Source organism: Lutra lutra, chromosome 3, assembly GCF_902655055.1.
Source record: "Lutra lutra chromosome 3, mLutLut1.2, whole genome shotgun sequence".
Taxonomy (NCBI): Eukaryota; Metazoa; Chordata; class Mammalia; order Carnivora; family Mustelidae; genus Lutra; species Lutra lutra.
In genome coordinates this window covers 34128624-34149764 of record NC_062280.1, presented here as the reverse complement: position 1 = coordinate 34149764, position 21141 = coordinate 34128624, and the positions used below count along the sequence as shown (strand labels likewise).

Sequence of the window (21141 nt, the reverse complement as noted above, 5' to 3'; positions counted from 1 at the left end):
CTAACTCAAAGATCCATCAACTGATGAATAGCACAGCACATGGTGGAATGTTATTTGGCCATAAAAAGGAAGAAAAGTCTGAGCCATGTTACAACATGGATGAACCTTCAAAACTTATACTAAATGATAGAAGCCAAACACAAAAAACCACATGATATGACTTCACTTATGTGAAATGTCCAGAGTAGTAGATGGATCCACAAAGAAAGAGTAGTGGTTTTGAGGGAAGAGGAGGAGGGCTACAGAGCCTCTGCCAATGGGGACAGGGCTAATGAAAATGGTTTTTGATCTTAATAAGTGATCTTAATGGGTGATTGGTGCACAACTCTATGAATATGCCAGAAACTACTGAATTGTATACTTTCAAGGGGCCAATTTATGGTACATGATTTATATTTCAGCTTTATAAAGTATACAATAAAAACACAATATACGAATAATTAGTATTGTCATTATTTAGGAGTCTCTTTATTTCCGGATTAGGGGTTCTTCCTTATGCTATCATTCCTTCCTCCCACCAAAATCTCTCCCTAAAGTATCTAGAGCTGCCCCAGCAGGCTTCTGAACAATAATGAGAAAGCCATTGGTAATTAAAAGAAAGCAGCTGTGGAGGGGCGCCTGGTGGGCTCAGCTGGAACATCATGCAACGCTTGATCTCAGAGTCATGGGTTTGAGCCCCACATTGGGTGTAGAGATTACTAAAAATAAAAATAATAAACTTTAAAAGTATTTTTTAAATAAATAAATAAACTTAAAAACCAGGTGTGGAGAAAGATTTGGCATTTGTTAAGTGTGATCACATAACAAGAGCTGCTATTTCCTTGATAAGTTGAACATCATGAAAAAAAGAGGTAGAATGTTCCTTCACTAATATCACTAATGTTACTTTTCACTAATATCTCTCTGGGGATAGATGTGTTGTGACATCATTTTTTACTCCATCGCTTTGTGCTTATTTTGAGCTTATAATTTCACCCGAGGAAAAGCGTGTGTGTGCATAAGCACGCATGTGCACATGTCTGTGTGTATGAACAGAAAAGGTAAAGGCATGACACAATTTGACCAGGGATCTTGTCTCCTTCCAACTAAAGTTCACCTAATTCTTACCATTTCATATGTGTCTGAAGAATGTTTTCTTACTTCCTACAAATTCTAAGAACTGGTATAAAATATAATTGATATAAAAATGGTCAATAGAAAATGAACGATCAAAAATATAACCTTAAAACTTTTTCTAGGGTGCCTAGGGCTCAGGGGTTAAGGCCTCTGCTTTCAGCTCAGGTCATGATCCCAGCGTCCTGGGATCGAGTCCCGCGTCGGGCTCTCTGCTTCCCCCTCTCTTTCTGCCTGCCTCTCTGCCTACCTGTGATCTCTATCAAATAAATAAATAAAATCTTAAAAAAAAAACTTTTTCTAAAATTGCATAGTATCATCACCTTAAATGTGGCACATTGACTTCCTACCCACAAACTATTCTTTCTTTTTTTTTTTAAGATTTTATTTATTTATTTGAGAGTGAGCACAAGCAGGAGGAGCAGCAGAGGGAGAGGGAGAAGCAGACTCCCCGATGAGCAGGGAGGCTGACACAGGGCTTAAACGGAACTTGACCTGAGCCTAAAGACAGATGCTTAACCAACTGAACCACCTAGGCGCCCCTCCACAAACTATTTTCAAACAAAAGGAAATATAATTTTACTCAGTTTGATCATTTTGTAAGAACAACTAAGGTATACACAACATGAGTTCTCATAGAAAATTAATTTGTAATTTACTAATTATTATTTTTACCACCCAGAGAAATAGCATGAAGCAAGAAATGCAAAGAGAATTTTTTTAAATAATTTATTTAGCAGTATAAGTATAGACAGAAAGTGAAAAAAGCAGCACAGAAAGATGCTCCTGTCATCATTGTTACTGTATAAACTTGAAAAGAAAAGGATGTGGAGGGATGTTAATAGCAGCTACCTCTGAGCTCTGCATGGTGGGCAATCTTAGCTTCTTTGTCTTATTTGCATTTGCTCACTTTTCTTCAGTAAAGATGTAAAAAAAAAATGCAGTATCATTATAACAAGAAAGAAGAATGTACTTGTAAATAAAAACATTGCTGTTGTTTTAGCTCAATTTTACCAAAAGATGCCCTCCAAACTAAGGCCAGATTCTCTATGATTTTAGGAAGATTGATAAAAACTCCAAGTAAAACAAGGGCAATTTGCTCAAGACTAAGCAAGGCACAAAGAAAATCCTTTCCAGGGGCAAATTTTTTAAGTAATTTATATCGTTTTACTACATTTTTCCTTTTTCTGAATTTTGGTGGTCATTGGGGTCTCAGCCCAATTATGGAATCCTTTTAGAGAAATGATATTTTTCTCATTTTATAATGATATTTTAAGAATAATTTGTAATTACAACACAGTATGCAAACAGAAGATGATCCTAAGTTTATTATTAAGTCGGTAGAATATTTTTGTTTACACAATTTCTGCATTAGTAAAGTCTATTTTTATAGAGGGACAAAAGTAAGGTCCAGTCTATCACGTATATAACTACAATACTTTCACTGATTCTTAACATACTCATTAATGTATAAAGAAGGCCATCCAATACACATAGAGTTAGAGGTCTGTCTTCTCTGACTCCACTCACTTGCCAGAAATTGATCTTTTATAATATTGGGACTTATTTTGCCTGTATAATAAATTGCTATTTGTTTCACATCAGATAAAGAAAAAATTCAAACAACCAGACATTTTTAGCAGATAAATAACAACTAAATAAAACTGGTAATGAGAATTTATTTAGGAATTTATTCAGGAATTTATCCTACTTACATACTTACAAAGGGACAAAAACTTATATTTACAATTGCGTTAATTATAGCATTATTGGAAACAGCGAGTAACTAGAGACAACCAATATATTCATCAATCCTCAGTCGGCTAAATTAAATCATTAAGGTGCAACCAAATGATAGAATATTATGCTTTCCTTAAAAAGACACAGGTGGATCTCCAAGATATATCATTAAGTGAAAAATAGAAATTATAACCCAATATATTATAGGATCTCATTTGTGTAAAACACGAAAGTGTATACATATAGGTATATCTGTGCTTTAAAAGTATCTGTAAGAACACCTTCTGGGTGTTGTTATTTATTTATTACTTACAGTAAGTCTTCTTTTGGGAATCTTTCTATATATGTATATGAATATATGTATATATACATATATATATATATATACAGACACACACACATTTTAAGGAGACACATGGGTCTTTCACACATGGGTCTTTCATTCATATATATATATATATATATATATATATATATATATGCAATTTCTTTAGAGACTCTAACACATACCAGATTCAAAGAAATGTAATCCCAGAGAAGTTAAGAAACCCAAATCACGCAATTTCTCAACTCTTAGAGGTGGCCCCTCCTCGCAGTAAAGTGTTGCAAGGCTTGGAAAAGGGTTTAGACACATGCTCCTAGCACTTCTACTAGAAATATTACTGGGAAATCTGTTTATGTTAGCTGCTTTTTTTCTTTTTTGTTTTGCATATTCTTAAAAAAAAAAAAACAACTCAAATTTGTCCTATAAAATAAGAGCTACTGTTTACTCTGTTCCTGCTCATTCAGTGTATACGAGTATATATGAATTGTGTGTAAAGGTTTGCTTATACATAAATGGGTTTGCTAGACCATGAAAAGATACCGATTTTTAACATGTCATGTCATGGCACATAACTGTAAACCCAACAGACAACACATGCATTTTTGCAGGTAGGTTGTAGATCAAAATACCAGCCAAGCAGCAGTTGGGATAGGAGTGCCAGGATGGGGAATTGTCTTTGTTCAAGCCAACTGCAATCAATAAAGGAAGTTGTTTTAATAAAATCTCAGAATTTATACATACTCCTGATGTTAAAGTGCTGGGATGTAAGGATATTTTCAAAAGGAACGTTTCTTATCGCTCATAAGGGAAGCCAAAGACAAAAGAAAATATCTAGGAAGTGCAATTTTTCAAGGCGGGGATTAAGAATTGCACTCAAACTTTCAGAAAAATGAACCATTTGATGATATAGTCCAATGGAAACATGCAGACTGTGAGTACATATGCAAAAAAATGAGCAGTGAAAATTGTAACAGAACAATGCTTTCCACCACATGGCTTCTTCTGACACGTCCATCTCCATGAGGTAATAGTAGATCCTGTTTCACAAATAACTGTGAGACTTGGAGGTTCTGGTAATTTCAGAATCCTAGACTCTGAATCAGGGTAATGCACCTCCTTCCACCCAAGTCTCCCAAATGTTCTGCTTTTCCTGGCTGTTGGTTTCACTGTGTTCATTACCTTCCCTGCAGTCCCAAGACAATACTAATAGTATTCTTCCCAATCAAAATGCATCGTTATGTAACCCATGGGGTAGTCTTTTTCTCTCTCATTGTCCCTTTAAAATATTCACTGTCTGGAGGATGGTACTTCTGGACCCAGAAGCCCCTGATGAGGGCTCTGGAGGACAAGGTAGTGGCTAGGGAGGGAAAGAGACCCATGCCTCTCCCTCTTACAGATGTTGCTTCATGAAACTTTGGTCAAAGCCACCTTGCTCAGGACTACTTGAAGAATTAAGTAAATCTCAAAAACAAACAAACAAACAAACAAACAACCCAAAATGTGCCAAACCATTTGGTACAGAGGGCGATTTTTTTTTTTTAAATATTGAATCTGAAGGTCTTTAAGTGAGACACACACTCACCACAATTCCCAGCTGTCTTACACTTGGCTGCCTCTGACATTCACGACACATCTGCGGCCCCTGAAGGCATAGAAATTTGTAGCTTCTGAAGCAGGTCTTTACTGCCAAGTCACTGGTGTTTATTCCAAAGTTGCACTGAGTAGGAAGTATAGGAAGAGGGTATGGGTTCCAACATTGCTCCCCTCGTCTAGATGCTCAGTTCCCTAAGCTTCAGTGTGGTTAAGATTTCATGTCATCTCAAGCTTTCAGGGGTACTGAACTTGGGTCTCCCTTGTTACCACCTACAAGCTCTCCCTCTAACCCTGTCCCTTCTAATAACTCCTCCCTTATCTTTTCCCAGTACTTTTCACCCCAAGAAATAACCAGATAAATCAATAAGAGAGAATCTGGGTAGAGTTTATACCATATGCCAGGCACTCTGTGCTTTAGTATTATATGTAATGCTCAAGGGAATTATTAACCCTATTTTACGTATGAAGAAGCTGAAGCACCAGGCATAGAATGGCATTCTGATGTCACAAACTCTGGGATTCCAATCCAGACGTCCTAGCACCTCTTCTTCTTTCAACCCTAGCCATGTATGTTCTGCCTTTAAAGAGGAAAGAGCTACATTCAACTCAGGTTGTGAAAGTCTGCCCCAGGAAGGGAAAGGAACTGGGGGCTGAGGAGGGGCAGAAGAGAGGGAAAGTGGGAGCCTTCTTAACTGCAACCCCTCACCTACGCCTCCTCTGTGGAAAAGCAAAACCAAACGCATCCACCAACATAAAGACTCATTTCATTCTGAAAGTTGGACTGGTGGTCTAGAATATAAAAATTCATATTCTTCTCATTAACATAACTTTGACTTTATCCCTTGCAAATTAATATCCTAGTCTTATGAGGCTTAGAAAGCATTCTCCCTGACTTTTATCCAGATCACATCATGGAGCATCCCACGTGAACCAGACAGTAACTCAAGGCCTGAATATCCTTCCCAAGGGAGGAGGCAGGGTAAGCAAAGGGAGAAGTTGGGGAAGAATCTCTGTGCTCTCTTTTATAATTTAATATATGGTACATTTTATTTGAACATTGATATCTCCTTAATGTCATGTCTTTAAAACTCTACATAAAAGAAGAAACAAGACACCCAGAAAATGCATCCTATAGATCTCAAAGATGGCTCTTTCCCTGTATGTCACAAGAGACTAGCTTCCTTCATGGAGGCAGGGAGTTTGTGGGTCATTGAGAAAGGCTGCTAAGTGACCAGAGCTTATTGTGACCTAGAAGTCATCCCTAATGGTAACTACAGAGGTTTAGAAAAGTTAAATAAATGACTAAGAAAAATGAATAAGGCATACATGCATTCATACATTTGTGATGTACCCAGGGTAGAAAGCCATTCAAAGCTAATTGCTAAGCAAATTAACAGATGAACTGAATTGCCCAGAAATTGTCATTTAGTATGGGTAACATAATGCAGTGTATTAAATACAAACTATTACTGACCCTAGAGGAACTTTTATTTAAGGAGGAGGAGAAATTATGCCTTAAGAGCATTCATTTTTTAAGCTCTGTATTACCATCTGTTTGGGTGAAAGACCATATAAAAGCCAGTAATCACCATTATCACCAATTATCTGTCACTAGAAATTTCTTTCAGTTTACCATTAGCATTAAATCTGAAGTAAGAAGCAGGCTTATTAAATCCTAGAATAGATTTTTATTCTCTGTAGAGACATGTAGCTTACAAAACACTTTTGATGTTCTTATGTGGACTCTAAGCCCTAAAATAATAACATCTAAGCCAACGTACTTCTGTGCATGGGCCTGCCTGTCCGGGCCTCATAGTGAGAGGGCTGTATAACATGAGCTCAGTGAGGTGCTAGACACGGGCAGGTTCCAGCTGGGTGTTACCAGGTAGCCGCTGACAACACAGGAGTAACACAGGAGACTATCTCTGGCATGGATTTTGAAGTCCCTGCAACTCTAGGATTTGGTGATTCTAGGCCCTGAAAAAGAAAGGTAATACATGTTTACTAGATGGTGAATAAAACTTTCACTCATCCTCCTACATTCACACAAATGCTTAACACATGTCAGCCCATAGAAGAACCTTGACAAACATGAGTCGTTGTCTGTAGTTGTAATAGAATGGCTCTTGGTTTCTTGGCTTGACTTAATCAAATTGTTTCCAGTAATCTAACTTTATTTTAAAAGAGTTGGGGTATCAGATAATCTATCTTTCTCAAGAGCTTCCTAAGCAAACTCGTATTCCAGTTGCCTTATACCTAGATTGTTTCATGCCATGGCTTGATTTCCCTCTCAACACACTGAAAGATCGAATTATCCTGCTACTTGACTCTGGAGTCAAGAATTTACCCAAGAACAAAAAATATTTTCTAGAGAAACATGAAAACTTCTCCCCACGATGTGTCTTCAGAGGCAATGGACACTCTGAAAAATCTAGATGCTTGAGCCAAATGCTTAATACCTTTGACAGTCTGATACCACTGATACTTTCATCCTCATTACCTAGTTGTTCCCTACATGAACCTTGGGTTTGAATCCAGACAATACAGTGATCCCCAAACCTCAGAACTTAATTAATCTAGAAAATTTACTATAACTTCCTCTTCCAGTAGTAAATTTCTTCCATATTCTATGCACACTTTAAGACTGTGATAGGTATGTCTCAGAAATATGTCTTCCCAACCTCCCTTTCCTGAGAATTGCCAGGATACACCCCACACATAATGCTAGGGCTGCTAAAAGAGTAGGTAGATGTAGGTGACAGTGATTTATCATGTGTTCCCATCCTTACTCTCAATTGCATAAATTGTGCATAGTAAATAGCTGACCCAAACTGAACCAATCAGATGCTTTTCCTGAGAATCTGGAATTAGCAGTCAGTTCAACACAGAATGTTATATAAAAGCCCATCTAGGGTGTATTCTTGAGTCAATATGATGTCAACATAAGGCCATGTGCCAAAGTTATGGAGGATTAGAGACCAGGAATAAGCAAAGAAATTTGGTTTTCAAATGGAAGAGATCATGCCTGTGAAATTATGCACAGAAGAATTATGTCACCACTGAAAGAAAAAGGAGCAGTAGTCCTTGGCAGCTCCTGGGGTGCAGCTCTGTTCCTCACTGTATCTCATCAATGTGTGTGCTCTGTTTCTGAAAAATAAACCTCCCTTTCAACTGGAATTAATTTGAGTGGATTTCTGTCCCTTACGAACATTGAGTTTTGTCTTTAAAAAGACATCCTGGGCTGCCTGGGTGATGTAGTCCGTTAAGCATCCGACTCTTGGTTTGGGTTCAGGTGATGAACTCAGGGTCAAGAGATTGAGCCCTCTATCGGGCTCAGTGCTCAGCATGGAATCTGCTTGAGAATCTCTCTCCCTCCCCTCTGTCCTTCCCACTCGTGTTCTCTCTAAAATAAATAAATAAACCTTAAAACAAACAAACAAACCACCCTCACTCAGAGGACTCTTCCATGATACTTTTCTAAGTTGTCCCAACTCGAACAGTTCTTGTCTTACTATGCTACCTTGTCATGACCTGCCCACTTGTCTGTTCTCACTGCTTTCTAGTCACTGCACCTCCTCCTGGAGGCTTAACCCCACCAAAGTCCTCGTGTAGATAGTGTTTTATTATCTAAAGAACTGTTCTCATTCAATCGCCTAGCACTGCTCTGATGGGAGTGAAAGTGTCAGACTTGAACTTGTTTCTGTGACCAAACTTTTATCTTTGTTCTTGTTTTGATAATTGGGTATATGAGAGCCTACAGAGTTGATCTTATCTTGCCATGACCAGTCATTTTCTGAAACCACAGTTCTAAAGCAGGAGTTTTGCCAGACCTCCTTAATCTTAGTAACCTTGTGGTGTTAAAGCAGTGGTTTCCAACTGGGCACGTTTGGCAATGTCTGTTATCACAACCTGATAGGAGAGGTGTTCCACTAGCATCTAGTGGGTGGAGCCCAGAAATGCTGGTAAACATTCTGCCACACACAGGATAGCCCCCCACAACAAGGAATCACCCAATCCAAAACATGAATAATGTTGAAGCTGAGAAACCTTACTTTTAGTACTGGGCAAATGACCTTGAGCAAACTACTGAACAACTCAGTGCTTCAGAATTTTCCTCCAGAAACATACAGATATATTTCTTGCATGGTTATCACATTACCTACCACACTCCCTTTGGAGCCTTTAGTACTTTGTCATAATTATGTTTGTACAAGGAAAAAAACTTAAATAATTATGCCTTATCTAACTATTCTTTCCTTATTTAAGACTGCACAATATATAAAATTTTATTTATCCAGTCATCTGTCAATAGACACTTGGGCTGCTTCTACATTTTAGCTACTGTGAAGAATGCTGCTGTGAACATGGCTGTACAGACATCTCTTCAAGGCCCCGCTTTCAATTCTTTAGGGGTATATACACAGAAGTGGAATTCCTGAATCAAACGATAATTGTATTTTTAAAAATTTTTTTAAGGAACAGCCATATTGTTTTCCACAAGGCTATCTTATTTTACATTCCCACCAACAGTGCACAAAAATTGCAATTTCTCCACATCCTCACTAACCCTTGTTATTTTCTGTTTGTTTGTTTGTTTATAATAACCATCCTTGTAGGTAAGAAGGGGCATCTTACTGTAGCTTTGATCTGCATTTACCTCATGATTAGTGACATTGAGCATCTTTCCATGTGTTTATTGGGCATTTGAATACTTCTTTAGAGAAATGTCTATTCAAGCCCATTTTTGAATTAGGCTGTTTGGTTTTGTTGTTGAGTTTTAGGTGTTCTTTATATATTCTGAATATTAATCCCTCATCAGATATATACCTTGCAAATATACTCTCCCAGTCTGTGGGTTTCCTTTTGATTCTGTTTATACTGCCTATTGGGGCACAAAAGTTTTCATTTTTATGAGGTCTGATTTGTCTACTTTTTCTTCTATTGCCTGTGCCTTTGGTGTCACATCCAAGAAATCATTGTCAAATCCAACATTATGAAGCTCTTGTCCTTTGTTTTCTTCTGAGAGTTTTACAACTTATCCATGCCCTCCTCTCATTTGTTTTCAGTGCTTTACTTTTCCGGATAATCTGCAGACAAAGTGTCCTGGGTAAAATATACACAGACTAATCACTCATCTCCAAAGGCTTGCCTACCTGGATGTTTACATACATGTGTTAGGGTGTCACTTGCTGCAAGAAATAGAAAAACCATTTAACACAGGTACAGGAAAATGTGGGTATATTACATAGGCTCAACAAATGGCTAAACAAAAAAACCCCCAAATGTGAAGCAATTCAAATGAACAAACACGTTTATGCTTTGCTTATTCAACATCCAAAACAACTATTTCCAATTGATGGCAGGATCTCTTCAAAGTAATGATTTAAAGACCAAAGCTTCTTCCTTCTTGTACCATCTTTAATAAGTTCCATTTGCCTCCAGCTGGTGAAAGTGCAGAGAGAATGGAGAAGTTGTATTTGCTTCTTAACCACCTTGGTTTAAAAGTGACATACGTAAATTCTACTTCCAATACCTAGTTACCTGGCTCTTCCAGGTAGCCAGGAAATGTTGGTAGCCAGGAAATGAAGTCTCTGATAGCAGAGCTGCTTGCCAATAATTTTTCTATCCCTGCACTATCCAATATGGTGGCCACCTGCCACTTGAAGCTACTGAGCACCTGGGGTGTGGTTCATTCAAGTTGAGTTGCATTATAACTATAAAATGCACACCAGATTTTGATATGATTTAGTATGAAAAGAAGGATGCAAATATCCCATTGATAATTTTATATTGAGTACATATTGAAATGACAATACCAGGGATATGTTGGATTAAATAGACTATATTGTTAAAATCAATTTCGCCAGTTCCTTTTTATTCTTTTACCATAGTCACTAGAAAATTTTAAAGTACATACATGGCTTACTTTCTATTTTTATTGGATAGCACTGCTATGGAAATTAGCCTCTTCTGTTACACAGATTATCTCATAGAATTAAGATACAGAGTAAATTTGGGCTGACAACAGAACTGGAAGAAGAAATCTAAAAGCTCCGTGGAATTAAGACATGTGCTTTCTTTTTTCTTTTCTTCCTTTTTCTCCCTCACTGAAACCACAAGGTCACTGGCTTCTGTCTGGATACCTTCTGATTTTACTCTTTTCTCCCTCTTTCTCTCTATCTCTCTTTCTCTAGCTGTCTCTTTCATCCCTATTCCAATCATCTGCTGCCAGAAGGGTGAGGTCAAATGACTTGTCTCCCATTTGCTAGAAGCAATGGGAACAGTTTCTCAGGAAGGGGGCAAAGGTAGGTCATACAAACAGACTGACACGTTTGCTCACATCATTTAAAATGTGTAAATGCTACATGAGCTTGGCAGCTGTCAACATTCCCCAATTTTTATACTTACTAGATTATACTTGTTTTAAGGCCTTCAGAAAGAACTCTGTGTTGAATAGATGACAAATTTTAATCTGAGGGTATACTGTTTAATTCATGCCATCACCAAAGAAAAGAAGTAACTAATCTTTTTTTCTGGGGCTTGTACCAGTGCCCAGAAATAGTCAACCTCTTTGACAAGCCTTGAATTTTCAACAGTGTACCCTGGACTCAATGTATATTCCTATAACGTCAGATCCAGCTCATAGGATAAAGCTTGTCAAACCATAAGCAGAAATTATATGAGGGTACAAAGTTAATAAATGGAGAATACACCCCAAAATGTAATATCCTATAGTTCTAGAACTTTTTAATTTTAGGGCTGTTCTCTAGAGTTTAAGAACTGTCTCCAAGGAGCCCCTGTTAGAATATATATACAAGATATACATGATATGTATGTATCATATATATATATCATATATATATGTATCATATATATAACCTAGAAAGATTACCAAATGGTTTTATACACCCAGGAAGCATTTATATGCTGGACATTGCCCTAAATTTATCATCACCAATAACAATTTATCAGAAATGGATTTTTCAGATTATCTTCCACCCACCAGAACAAGAACAAGAACAAAAACAAAACAAAGCAAAACAAAAACAGGTCCTTAAGTAATAGGATACAGGGTAGTAACAATTGTTAAAAGATGAGATTTGGTTAGCTTCAGAGTATGTCCAGGAAAGACAAGCTTTAGAGGGGCCCTTCAGAGGAACACGAAGTCACAGTGCAGGCCAGGCCCCTGGGCATCTAGGAGGGCAGGGGAAGTAGGAGATGGTGCAGAAAGAGGGGACAGCAGTGTCACAAATACACATTTTGCCTCCATCTTGAGCTTAGACAATGATATTATTTTTGCTAGAGGCAATGGTCTTCGAAGTCAGTAGGACTCTCCTAAGTAAGTCCCCGAGGTTCTTCAGGACTCACCTCAGTAAGTGGATGACCTACCAACAATGAGCTGATGTTTCCTGGGCATTTTTAGGACACCAGGCAGGACGGGCTCTAAGTTGAGCAGTTGAGGATGCATGCTTTGCTCTTCTGCCTCCTATAAAGTCTGCTCAGAGTCCATTGGGTGTGTAGGTCCGCCAGCACATTGATCCAGGCCGACCATCTCCCACCGAACGTCCTGAGAAGTCTAGCCTTTTCCTGGGGAGATTCTCTTTCCTTTTTGCTGAATAGAGATGAACTGAGCAAGCTTCTGCTAGCTATCTTCCCTCTCAGCTTGAATCTAGACAACCCCAGAGGGGCATTTGCCAAGAAGGGGGATGAAGTAATTTAATCATCTTAGGTATCTTCCACAACTCATCAATGGCTTTGAGATCTACGCATAAATCTTAACTGGTGTCATTGGCCTTGTAACTTCCATAACAGGTAGTACGGCTTAGCTCATGTTATTTCTAGTACATGTCCTAGAAATTAAACCTATATCTTGCACATATTCAGAACATTTGATTAAAACCAGATTATTGGCACTCTGAGGGCAGTGACCACTTCTATCTTACTGTCTTGCTTTTCCTAGTATCTTTAGAGCTAAAAACTGAATGAATAAATAAAGGAATTTACCTACCCTCTTGGTGTTGTGTTGTCTATTTTGATTATACATCTTTGTTATAGTCATTCTTTTAGGGAAGAATAAGGTCCATTTTACTTTATTCTGTCTAGGAGAAAGCTGTATCAGAGAACCACTTACTAAAACTTATTTGTTAATAAGCAACTGGGTAAAAACACTTAGAAATTTTAGTTGTAGATGACAAATATCTGTTTCCTCTAAAGTACCAGCTCCTTTTGTTCTCTTGCTTTGTGAAAGGAAGTAAAATGGAGATCACATAGAGATAATGGTATTCGACCAGAACTCTAGCATGTTAAAAAAGAACACTTGCCATATCTTATTCATTTTATTTTTAGAGGAACAGCTCAGAAACTGAGCTAGCATTATCACCTGTTTTATTACTAACAGAGTAACATAGTCCCATAGTTGTAGTGTAGTCGAGGGAGCATACCTGTGATGAAACCAGAGGGGTAGGGCTCACTAATTATGATGCGCTATCTACTTTAACTGTGAAATCTGAATATAGAATTTTGCATATTGACTCTTAGGTTACAGACCTCAGATTGCAGCCAAAACCACATTTGTCTGACTCCTACACATACCTCAGATGTCAGTTCAAATATCTCTTCCTCAAGGAAGCCCTCCCTTAATTCAACAGGCTAGGTCAGTCTCCTTAGCATTTGTTCTCATAGCATTAGGCAGCTTTCCTACACAGTACTTAACACGGTTGTCTCTTAGGAGCTTTTCTGTGGCATTGTTTGAATACTGTCCTGTCTCTATGGCCAGAAAGCATGCTGTTTACTAAGGTGTTCCTGGAGCTTAATACATAGGAACAAATAAATGTTTAATTTTCAAAATGGAGTTGAAAGACCTAGAAGGCATTCAAAGAAAAGTTAAAATTTATAAATTTGTTTTCAGAGAATTTGGGTGTTTATAGTTCAGAAGAATTTTTAAAATTTAAATAAAGGGAGCAAAGAGGTAGAATTCAATTATTACTAAAAAACATTATTTCTATAATTACATATGTACACAAAAAGACTATTTAAAACTTTTAAACACATTTAAGGGGCACCTGGGTGGCTCAGTCAGTTAAGCAGCTGCCTTTTGACTTCAGGTCAGGTCATGATCTCAGGGTTCTGGGATTGTGCCCTGCGTTGGGCTCCACGCTCAATGGGGATTCTCTTGAGGATTCTCTCTACATCTGCCCCTCCCCCCGCTTGCTCGTTCTCTCTCTCTCTAAACTAAATAAATATTTTAAAAAAATAAATAAAAACGTTTGAAACAGTTCTTAACTATAAATCAGTCATATAATTCAAACTTATTTTTCAAAAACTTTATTTATTTTATGCTTTCTTTATAAAAGCACAGGTTAAATGGTCAGTTTCATTAATGTCTCCTCCCTAATAGCCTGAGTATTCTATGCTTAAGAAAAAATATTTTTCATTCATATTATCTATAGCAATATGTTTTATTAAACTGACACTGAGCAAGGATGAAAATGGCTAGGAAATTACAAGAAATAAAAACACTGTCCTAGTATATATGGATTAAATTTATAGGGAACTCTATCCTACCACCTACTTTAAAAAGTTTTATAGGCCAGGAAGACATCTAAAACTTAAAAAAAAAAAAAAAAAGTTAACCAATGAAAGAAAGAAAGCCTACAGGTTTTTCCAACTCTGCTTTGTCCAAAATAAAAACTAAGCATGGAAGTGAAGTGTAAGTCATTTAGGTATGGAGAAAAACAGAAGCTAAAAACAAAACATGTCTTATTAAAACTGTCAACATCTTAATGTGGAAGATTATGGTTCATTTCCTTTCAGCCTAAACACTGATAAAATATTTATTAAGATTATGATTTTCTTAATTTTTTATATGCATATATATGTTGTGTTAAGATATCTTTAAGCAAAGGGAAGAATACCTAAATGAGAAACAGCAAAAATGAAAAAAAAAAAAAATACAAAAACGGGATTCTTTTTTTCAAAGGGAAATTCGTGAGACAATTTTCTTAATAAAAAGACTCCAGGGACGCCTGGGTGGCTCAGTTGGTTAAGCAGCTGTCTTCGGCTCAGGTCATGATTCCAGCGTCCTGGGATGGAGTCCCGCATCGGGCTCCTTGCTCAGCAGGAGCCTGCTTCTCCCTCTGCCTCTGCCTGCCACTCTGTCTGCCTGTGCTCGCTCGCTCTCCTCTCTCTCTGACAAATAAAATCTTAAAAAAAAAAAATTTAAAAAAAAAGACTCCAATAATAGGTAAAAAGTGATTGAGATCTTTATTTATTTTTTTTAAAAGATTTTATTTATTTATTCGACACAGAAAGAGAGATCACAAGCAGGCAGAGAGACAGACAGAGAGAGGGGAAAGCAGGCTCCCCGCTGAGCAGAGAGCCCGATGTGGGGCTTGATCCCAGGACCCTGAGACCATGACCTGAACTGAAGGCAGAGGCTTAACCCACTGAGCCACCCAGGAGCCCCGATTGAGATCTTTAAATAAGAGATTCAGAGCAAGCCCAATGTTCTGTTTGGGGAGAATAAAAGAGGTACGGAGATCAGGAATGTTACTCGAGGGAGAAATAAGCAAATCTGTAGACCTCTGAAGAATTGGTTTCCCTAAATATGAGTCTCTTTGTTGGTAAGTTGTCATTTCCTTCTCGTGTTATTTTAGCTTAACAGTATAATTTTACCTTAATCAAAAGTTAAGTAGGCTTACCGAAATTCTTGAGTGTTTTGTTTTGGTGAATTCCATAGTTACTATGATGCTGATTCACAGGAGTCTGACATAAATGGTACATAATGCTAGAAAATTGAGTTTAAAACACACTTCTCTTTTATATTCTCGTTCCCATAATAGAATAGAAAATCCAGTCTGATGCTGCTCTGTTACTGACACTTCAAATAAGATTTAATTAGTTTCTCTGACAAAGCTGTAAATCTTTAAATTAAAGAGTTCAGGAGTGCTTAGCCCCATAAATTCTCTAAGGAAATTTAAATAGGAATAATAAGTTTTAAACACATATTTCTTGGTGCTTTCCATGAGGCAGCCAATGTTGGACCTTGACAAATGGCAAGCATAAATATACCTTGAATCTGTACGAGTCTGTTTCAGACATTCAGTAAAATTCCTCCATCCTTGCTAGTGATTACTGGGATTACCTCCCAAATAAACTATTTTCACTCATATTCTTATCTTAGAGTCTGTTTCTGGGGAAACTCAACATAAGAGAGTATTTGAACCCAGACATTCTGGCCACAGAGTCTGTGTGTTTAATCACTACAATATACTGCTCTTTCTCCCAAAAAATGACATATATTTTATAAAAAATGGTCTCAAGATATGTTGGGAAGAAGAATCTGTTTTCCTTTTTTTTTTTTTTTGAAGATTTTATTCATTCATTTGACAGAGAGAGACACAGCAAGAGAGGGAACACAATCAGGGGGAGTGGGAGAGGGAGAAGCAGGCTTCCTGCTGAGCAGGGAGCCCAATGCAGGGCTTGATCCCAAGACCCTGGCATCATGACCCAAACCAAAGGCAGATGCTTAGTGACTAAGCTACTCAGGTGCCCCAAGTCTTTGTTTTCATTTTGCATCCCAACTTCTTCTTTTTTTAAAAAAATATTTTATTTATTTATTTGACAGAGAGAGAGATCACAAGTAAGCAGAGAGGCAGGCAGAGAGAGAGGGAAGCAGACTTCCCGCTGAGGAGAGAGCCCAATATGGGGCTCTATCCCAGGACCCTGTGATCATGACCTGAGCTGAAGACAGAGGCTTAACCCAGGTACCCCTGCATCCCAACTTCTTGTCAAGAACTGTGAAGGGTCTGCCAGCAACCAAGTTGGCATGTCACTGTTTGATGAAGGCTGGTTGAAGACACAAGATTCCTGGGTCAGAGATAAGAGACTGTATTACACACAGCAGGAACTAAAGAATTCACATTTGCAGCAGTTTCCTGAGGTGCATTTCCTACTGGGCAACATGGACAAGCCCAGATAGATAATTGTATGGACACCTGGGTGGCTCAGTCAGTTAAGTGTCTGCCTTTGGCTTAGGTGATGATCTCAGGGTCCTGGGGTCAAGTCCTGCATTGAGCTCCTTGCTTAGTGGGGAGCCTATTTCTCCCTCTGTCCATCCCCTATACTTATACTCACTCTCTCTCTCAAATAAATAAAATCTTTTTTTTTTTAAGATAACTGTGCATGCAGTGGACTGTGTTCTAGGAGAAAATCACTAGGGTTAGGAATCCAAATTTTTATAGTAGGCAATCAGTATTCTGATATTTGCTCCAGAGACACCATCTCTGTCTTTCAAGGCTATTAGCTACAAAACATTTTTGAAAAGATAGTCCATAGTAAAGGCAATAAATACCTCACTTGAAAGGTATGCCAATAAGCAAGAGATCCATGAAGAATTGTCTTCTCTGTTTTGAAATTAAAAATAAAATTTCATGGTTTTATCACATAATGGAAACATGATTATGCCTTACAGAAAATGGCGAAAACAAAGGACAAAATTTTAGAAATTTATTGTGTCATTCTTAGTTTTTATGGATTTGTTCTTTTGCTGTCAAGTTCTAAATACATTTTCCTCTGATGTCCACAAAAATCCTATCAGGTAAGTATTTTATAGCTGGTGGGAAACTGGCTCAGAAGATAAGGAGCTTCACTGACACTCATCTAGTGAGTGCTGGAACCAAAAGTTAAACAGAAGATTTCTAAATACAAAGCTGCCAAACATTGGACTACTAGCACTAGAGTAGATGGACAGCTGCCTGGAACTTAAAAGATTTAGTGGCCTCCTTCATTTCTTCAATGTCACATATGCCTTGCCAGAATTTTGGAAATAGTGTTGAAGACATGAGCTAGGGTAAAGGGAGCGGTGCAAGTAGAGGAAAGGACATAAATATGTCCATTTTGTTTTTTAATGTTCAACTTCCCTCTTCTATGTTCTTTTTTTTTTTTTTTAGTGCTTTACACTGTGTAAATCAGCCACTGCTAACCTTAAAAAAAAAAAAAAAAGTTCCAGAAAAGCTGTGGGTTTGGAATTGAGCTGTGAAAAACAAAATTCCAGAATTATCAGTATGGTAACACTTTAACTCAAATGGATGCAGAATTTCATGCCTTTTTTCCCACCAGGGAAACATGCATAATTTAAGTGCATTAAGCTTAAAAGCTCAAGTTACATCGTTGGCCATACTGTTTATAGCATCAGGGTGCCATTGGTTATGACACATATATGACACTCAAAAGAAGTATTTAAATCAAATTCTACCACATCAAATTATAATTAAAGTACATTATGGAAATTTGTTACTTCAAGGAATCCTATAATGAATCCATTTTGTAAAAAACAAACAAACAAACAAAAACCACCAAAAAAAAACTGCTGTTAGAGAGACATTATGTTTAGTGACAAAAGCTTTGGCCAAAGAGTAGAAAATTATGGGAGTGCTACTGATCCTTTGTGTCATCTGTAGCATACAGTGGTAAGTTAAACTAGATAATTTCTAAATGTTCCCAGTTCAGTTTTCCCTTTCACGGAGCTCAGTGGCTCAGTGAGTTCAGACAGATGTGGTCTGACTCCCAGTTGTGTTGCTTACTGGATACACTCTCTCCTGCAAGTTAGGGAAACTTCTTACATTTTTGCCTAACTGGTAAAATAAGGATAGTAATACACACTTCAAACAATACTTATGAGTATTAAGTTAAATTAAATAACACTTATGAAACACTTTGTTCAGTGCCTGGAACATACTAAGCACTTAATAATCTTCAATCAACATCATTTTTTTTTAAGATTTTTTATTTATTGGACAGAGAGATCACAAGTAGGCAGAGAGGTAGGCAGATAGAAATGGGGGAGCAGGCTCCCCGCTGAGCAGAGAACCCAATGCGGGGCTCGATCCCAGGACCCTGAGATCATGACCCGAGCTGAAGGCAAAGGCTTAACCCTCTGAGCCACCCAGGCGCCCCAATCAACATCATTTTTAATTATACATTTTTAAAAATATTTTATTTATTTATTTGATGGGGGGTGGGGTGCAAACAGGGAGAACGTCAGGCAAGAAGAGATGAAGAAGCAGGCTCCCTGCCTGTGTTCCCTGTCTCACTGTGTCTCTCTCGGTCAAATAAATAAATAAAATCTTTAAAAAAATTTTTTTTTCAAATCTGCTATAAAGTTGAGAAAACTATGCAGTGACTATCTAGATACCCATCACCTAGATCCTATAATTAACATTTCACTAGAGTGTTCTCACCGATCTGTCTACCCATTCCTATAGCCATCCAACAAACCCTTTTTTTTTTTTTAAGATTTTTTTATTTATTTACTTGACAGAGAGAGAGACCACAAGTAGACAGAGAGGCAGGCAGAGAGAGAGAAAGGAGGAAGCAGGCTCCCCGCGAGCAGAGAGCCCGATGCGGGGCTCGATCCCAGGACCCTGAGATCATGACCTGAGCCGAAGGCAGAGGCTTTAACCCACCGAGCCACCCAGGCACCCCCAACAAACCTTTTTTTAATGCATTTCAAATGCAGTGGAAAACATCAGTACTGCATATTTTTAAATAGAGTCCAGGTTTTGTTTGTGGTTTTTTCCCCCTTTGAGGTAAAACTCAACATATAATGAAAATATGCATTTATTTTTATATTTTGGGGTGATTTCAATATTCAAAATCAGTCACCAACTATATCTGCTGTAACCTGTAACAGAATGCATTGGAATGACATAAAGAGGGCACTCTTACCTTACAGGTCAGCTGAACCGTATCAAGTTAGTCTTTGATGTGGGTGGGTGTCATCCAATTGTTGAGGGCCAGAATAAAGCAAGAAGGTAGAGGAAGAATGAATTTATTCTCTCCTTCTTTTCTCCATTTATTTTCTCCTATTCTTGGACATCAGCACTCCTCAAAATGAATTATGCCACTGGCTTTCCTGGTTCTTTAGTTGATGGGTGGTACATTGTGGGACTTCCTGGCTTCCATAAATAGTCAGTTGCTTATAATAAGTCTACCTACCTACCTCTCTCCTATTGGTTCTGGAGAACCCTGATCAATATCACCTGACTCTCAGGTTCTTGGCATTCAAGGTTTTGTCGTACATTGTACTAAATTCATTCTGCACACACTGAGAGATTTTTCAAAGCAGGGGGTGGTACAGCAGGTGGTCATGAGAAGCCTGGGTAATGCAGCCACACATAATTCCCACCAGGGTTCTGTCACCTGCTAGTTTTGTGATCCTGGGTAAACTACATCACCACCTGACCTGACCCCGCCCAAGCTATGAGTATTATTACATTTTGGGACCATCACTTAAAACTGCAAAAAGTAGTTTGCCAGGGGCGCCTGGGTGGCTCAGTGGGTTAAAGCCGCTGCCTTCTGCTCAGGTCATGATCCCAGGGTCCTGGGATCGAGCCCCGCGTTGGGCTCTCTGCTGAGCAGGGAGCCTGCTTCCCTTCCTCTCTCTCTCTCTGCCTGCCTCTCTGCCTACTTGTGATCTCTGTCTGTCAAATAAATAAAAAAAAAATCTTTAAAAAAAAAAAAAAGTAGTTTGCCAGAGTTTTAGGCCTAGACTTGACATGTGTTGGCAAGTCTAGGCCTAAATTAGTACCGTCCAGGTGCAGAGAACTCAGGGTGATACCAAAAAATATCTCTAATTCTTCAACTTTTTAGGAGTTTTGTCCTGCAAACTTTTGTTGAATAGTGTGTGAAATAGATGATTCAATGGAAAAATAGTTGTGAAATGTGCAGACCCTAGAATTAGACAAACCTGAAACTAAGAGCTCGAATCCCTCTCTCATGATTTATATATGTGGCATCCTTAGGTAAATAACTTAATTTAACTTAATCTCTCTTGTATGACAAGTTACTTGGTCTCACTCAGAACTTTCCAATCTATAAGATGAGGAAAACAATAAAATGAGAGCAGACATTTACTAAGTGTTATTTGCAGGGTGCTAAGAGCAACTAATTTTTTAAAAAGATTTTATTTATTTGAGAGAGGGAGCACAAACGGTGTTGGGAGAAGCAGATGGAGAAGCAGACTCCCCACTGAGCAGAGAGCTCAAGGTGGAGCTTGATCCCAGGACGCTGGAATCATGACTTTAGCTGAATGAAGGCAGACACTTAACTGACTGAGCCACTCAGGTGCTCCAGAGCTAATGTTCCTTAGCTCATTTAATTCTCACAATGATCTAATGAGGTAGGTAGTGTTATGACACCCTCTTCATACAGGGGCACCCAGATCATTCAGCTAATTAGTGTGGAGCTTGGGTTGAATCCAGAGCTCTCGGTCCCTGCATGGGACAGGATTGTTGGGAAGACAAAGTGAGAAAAACTGAGTAGTGAATCAGACATCTAGCAAATGTTCAATGGTAGCCCTTCTTTCCTCT

General features: G+C 38.2%; 1 long non-coding RNA gene across 1 annotated transcript; it reads right to left on the bottom strand.

Moving 5' to 3' along the window:
* Positions 1–1908: 1908 nt before the first annotated feature.
* On the bottom strand, positions 1909–19653 carry LOC125095962 (uncharacterized). The gene is made up of 3 exons (XR_007126018.1): positions 19499–19653; positions 6553–6748; positions 1909–2027 (listed from the first exon to the last, which is right to left on the bottom strand). It is a non-coding gene; the product is annotated as an uncharacterized LOC125095962 (long non-coding RNA).
* Between the last annotated feature and the right edge of the window lie 1488 nt (positions 19654–21141).